A 5736-nucleotide genomic window follows, 5' to 3' on the forward strand; every position below is an offset into this window, starting at 1 on the left:
TTTATGCACACATACTTACTCACATTTGCACACATATCATATATGCATATCACACACATAATGATCATATTAAATCAAAAGAAAGATCTTGAAGATTTATATCACCTTTTTCTGTTCCAAGTTGAAAATCAATGACCTTAATAAGAAACTGTCATTTGACTCATGAGTGGATGGTATTCAGGACAAAATGAGTGGCTTTAGCCTATTTCCAGTATATTTTAAAATGTGCCACACTGAATCTAGGTACGACCTCAGGCTCATGGAAAAATTTTAAAGATGAAGGAAAGAATTGTAATGATTATTAAATTTGATAGGGTTTCCAAATATTACATATATTTTAATTTGTCATTTATTTATTCAAGTATCACAATTCCTCTTGAATATCTTCTTTGTATTAGTGTGTGGTTGCCCTAATGCTGTGTTTATACCTTCTACATTCATCACTGAGTGTGAAGTCATTACAAGGTAAAAAGTGTAAAATCATTAGTGTGAACTAAATATTATTTTAGTAAAATGCCTAGCAAGGAGAAATATATTTAATTATTTAAATGTTGAAAAAAGAGACCATAAATTTGAAGGAGAGTGGGGACGTTATGGGGAAGGGTTTGGAGAAAAGGGAAGGGAAGACTATGTAATTGTATTACATCTCAAAGATAAGAATAATAAAAATTCCAACTATGTGTTGGTAGCCTCATATCAGCTGGTGTATGCTACCTGGTTGGTGTTCAAGTATCTGATAGATCTCTAGGGTCCAGATTAATGGAGTCTGCTGGTCCTTCTACAGGGTTGCCCTACTCCACAGCTTCTTCCAGCTTTCCCAAAACTCCACCACAGGGGGCAGTAGCTTCTGTCCATTGGTTGGGTGCAAATATCTGCATCTGACTCTCTCAGCTACTTGTTGGGTATTTCAGAGGGCAGTCATGATAGATCCATTTTCATGAGTGCTCCATAGCCTCAGTAATAGTGTCAGGTCTTGGGACCTCCCCTTGAGCTGGATCCCACTTTGAGCCTGTCTCTGGACCTTCTTTTCCTCAAGTTCCTCTCCATTTCCATCCCTGCAGTTCTGTCAGACAGGGACAATTGTGGGTCAGAGTTTGGACTTCTGGGTCTGGGTTTAGTCAGAGAAGATGCACCAAACCTTAAAGTGAATAGAGTCCCCAGGGAGTTTAGAAGTCTGGTGGGATGGGGGTGTGGGGTGGGGACATCTTCTTGGAGACAGGGGATGGGGAGGAGGTATGGGATGTGGGGCAGTCAGAGGGTGGACTGGGAGGGGAATAAAATCTGAAATTTAAAATAAATAAATAAAATTCTCAATTAAGATGACTATGTACTTAAAAGGTAAAGTTTGATGATTATGTGGAAAACATGTCAATGCCAATACATTTCCCTAGGTCTATGATAGACCACAGAAAACTTGACAGAGAAGATCAGTTATAAGAGTGTTTGCTTAGAATGAACCAGGTCCCAGGTTCAATTCCCAAACACTCTAAAACAGTTCACACTTCTTTTTTTTTTTAATTAGGTATTTTCTTCATTTACATTTCCAATGCTATACCAAAAGTCCCCCATACCCCCTACCCACTCTCCTACCCACCCACTCCCACTTCTTGGCCCTGGCGTTCCCCTGTACTGAGGCATATAAAGTTTGCAAGACCAAGTGTCCTCTCTTCCCAATGATGGCCGACTAGGCCATCTTGTGCTACATATGCAGCTAGAGACAAGAGCTCTGGGGGTACTGGTTAGTTCATATTGTTGTTCCACCTATAGGTTTGCAGACACCTTTAACTCCTTGGATACTTTCTCTAGCTCCTCCATTGGGGGCCCTGTGTTCCATCCAATAGCTGACTGTGAGCATCCACTTATGTGTTTGCCAGGCACTGGCATTGCCTCAAAAGAGACAGCTATATCTGGGTCCTTTCAGCAAAATCTTGCTGGCGTATGCAATGGTGTCAGCTTTTGGAGGCTGATTATGGGATGGATCACAATGGAGTACTACTCAGCTAATAAAAGAATGAATTTATGAAATTCCTAGGCAAATGGATGGACGTGGAGGGTATCATCCTGAGTGAAGTAACCCAATCACAAAATACCTCACATGATATGTACTCACTAATAAGTGGATATTAGCCCAGAAACTTAGAATACCCAAGAAACAAGATACAATTTGCAAAACACATGAAACTCAAGAAGAATGAAGACCAAAGTGTAGACACTTTGCCCCTTCTTAGAATTGGGAACAAAACACCCATGGAAGGAGTTACAGAGACAAAGTTTGGAGCTCAGATGAAAGGATGGACCATCTAGAAACTGCCATATCCAGGGATCCATCCCATAATCAGCTTCCAAAAGCTGACACCATTGCATACACATGCAAGATTTTGCTGAAAGGACCCAGATATAGCTGTCTCTTGTGAGACTATGCCGGGGCCTGGGAAACACGAGGAGTAGTGGATCTTGCAGGATTAGAGGACTAGTTGGAGAGGGTGATTGCGAGGGTAGGAGGTAGAGGCAACTGCATTCAGAATATAATATATGAGAGAAGAATGAACATAAAAGTCTCACATGACTTACGGGAGGTAAGTAAGTTGAGGCAGAATTGAAACCTACTAGTTTTTGGTCTATCCTTGACAAATCCAAAAAATAGTATTAACTATTGTTGCATTATAATATTAAATAACTTTGCATTATCTTTAAAAGCACACATTTTGACTAAAAGGACTGTGTATGTTAATTTCTAGTATAAAGATGCCTTCAAAGCTTTACTAGGAACAAAGGGATTACAAGAGTTGTGTGATTTGTAGCACCCAATCCTTTTTCTCCTCCGTTTTCTGGTGCTTTAATAGTCTGATAGCTAATTAGGATTGTCCTGGAATGTTGTGAAAGAAATGTAAAGAAAAACTGTGTATGTGGAGTTAGGGAAGCAGAAACCGGCCTGAGTAGGACCACAGGCCTCATCCGGCTGGATCAGCACCAGGGTAGCGGGAGCGCAGGGTTGCCTGACACCCGCCAGCTACCCACGACCCCCGCCGCAGGATTTTGGGACTGCTGGTGAGTGGAACACAGCTTCTTCTCCAATCCAATTGCGCGGGACCTGAGACTGCATTAGTTAGGGAAGCAGAAACTGGCCTGAGTAGGGCCACAGGCCTCACCCGGCCGGATCAGCGCCAGGGTAGCAGGAGCGCAGGGTTGCCTGACACCCGCCAGCTACCCAAGACCCCCGCCGCAGGATTTTGGGACTGCTGGTGAGTGGAACACAGCTTCTGCTCCAGTCCAATCACGCGGGACCTGAGACTGCTCTGGTTGGGGAGAGAGAAATCGGCCTACATAGGGCCACAACCCTCTTCTGGTCAGAAAAGCACCGGGGCAGCTGGGGCACAGGGTCAGCTGACACTCACCAGCTACCCACAACACCCACCACAGGATCATAAGACTTCTGGAGAGTGGAACACAGCTTCTGCTCCAATCCAATTGCACGCGGGACCAGAGACTGCATTAGTTAGGGAAGCAGAAAAACGGCCTGAGTAGGACCACAGGCCTCTTCCGGCTGGACCAGCACCGGGGTACCATCAGCTACCCACTACCCCCGCCTCAGGATTTAGAGACTGCTGGTGAGTGGAACACAGCTTCTGCTCCAATCTTTAAATAGTGACAACGATAACAACTAACCCCAGAGATTACCAGATGGCGAAAGGTAAACGTAATAATCTTACTAACAGAAACCAAGACCACTCACCATCATCAGAACCCAGCACCCCCACTTCGCCCAGTCCAGGGCACCCCAACACACCGGAAAAGCTAGACACGGATTTAAAAGCATATCTCCTAATGATGATAGAGGACTTCAAGAAGGACTTTAATAACACACTTAAAGAAATGCAGGAGAACACTGCTAAAAAGGCAGAAGACAATAAAGAGGAAGCACAAAAATCCCTTAAAGAATTGCAGGAGAACACTGCTAAAGAGTTACAAATCCTTAAAGAAAAACATGATAACATAATCAAACAGGTAGAAGTCCTTACAGAAAAACAGGAAAACACATCCAAACAGATGATGGAAATGAACAAAACCATACTAGACCTAAAAAGGGAAGTAGACACAATAAAGAAAACCCAAAATGAGGCAACACTGGAGATAGAAACCCTAGGAAAGAAATCTGGAACCATAGATACGAGCATCAGCAACAGAATACAAGAGATGGAAGAGAGAATCTCAGGTGCAGAAGATTCCATAGAGAACATCAGCACAACAATCAAGGAAAATGGAAAATGCAAAAAGATCCTAACTCAAAACATCCAAGAAATACAGGACATAATGAGAAGACCAAACCTACGGATAATAGGAGTGGATGAGAATGAAGATTTTCAACTCAAAGGACCAGCAAACATCTTCAACAAAATTATAGAAGAAAACTTCCCAAATCTAAAGAAAGAGATGCCCATGAACATACAAGAAGCCTACAGAACTCCAAATAGACTAGACCAGAAAAGAAATACCTCCCGACACATAATAATCAGAGCAACAAATGCTCTAAATAAAGATAGAATACTAAAAGCAGTAAGAGAAAAAGGCCAAGTAACATATAAAGGCAAGCCTATCAGAATTAAACCAGACTTTTCACCAGAGACTATGAAAGCCAGAAGATCCTGGACAGATGTTATACAGACACTAAAAGAACACAAATTCCAGCCCAGGCTACTATACCCAGCCAAACTCTCAATTAACATAGATGGAGAAACCAAAGTATTCCACTACAAAACCAAATTCACACATTATCTCTCCACGAATCCAGCCCTTCAAAGGATAATAACAGAAAAAAACCAATACAAGGACAGGAACCACGCCCTAGAAACAACAAGAAGGTAATCCCTCAACAAACCTAAAAGAAGACAGCCACAAGAACAAAATGCCAACTTTAACATCAAAAATAACAGGAAACAACAATTACTTTTCCTTAATATCTCTTAATATCAATGGACTCAACTCCCCGATAAAAAGACATAGACTAACAAACTGGCTACACAAACAAGACCCAACATTTTGCTGCTTACAGGAAACTCATCTCAGAGAAAAGGATAGACACTACCTCAGAATGAAAGGCTGGAAAACAATTTTCCAAGCAAATGGCATGAAGAAACAAGCTGGAGTAGCCATTCTAATATCTGATAAGATTGACTTCCAACCCAAAGGCATTAAAAAAGACAGGGAGGGACACTTCATACTCATCAAAGGTAAAATCCTCCAAGAGGAACTATCAATCCTGAATATCTATGCTCCAAATACAAAGGCAGCCACATTCATTAAAGAAACTTTAGTAAAGCTCAAAGCACACATTGCACCTCATACAATAATAGTGGGAGACTTCAACACACCACTTTCACCAATGGACAGATAATGGAAACAGAAACTAAACAGGGACACAGTGAAACTAAGAGAAATTATGAATCAAATGGATCTGGCAGATATCTACAGAACATTCTATCCTAAAACAAAAGGATATACCTTCTTCTCAGCACCTCATGGTACCTTCTCCAAAATTGACCACATAATTGGTCACAAAACAGGCCTCAACAGATATAAAAATATTGAAATTGTCCCATGCATCCTATCAGATCACCATGGACTAAGGCTGATCTTCAATAACAAAATAAATAATAGAAAGCCAACCTTCACGTGGAAACTGAACAACACTCTTCTCAATGATACCTTGGTCAAGGAAGGAATAAAGAAAGAAATTAA

This window comes from Mus caroli, unplaced genomic scaffold (assembly GCF_978045245.1).
Source record: "Mus caroli unplaced genomic scaffold, Mus_caroli_1 scaffold_12, whole genome shotgun sequence".
Taxonomy (NCBI): domain Eukaryota; kingdom Metazoa; phylum Chordata; class Mammalia; order Rodentia; family Muridae; genus Mus; species Mus caroli.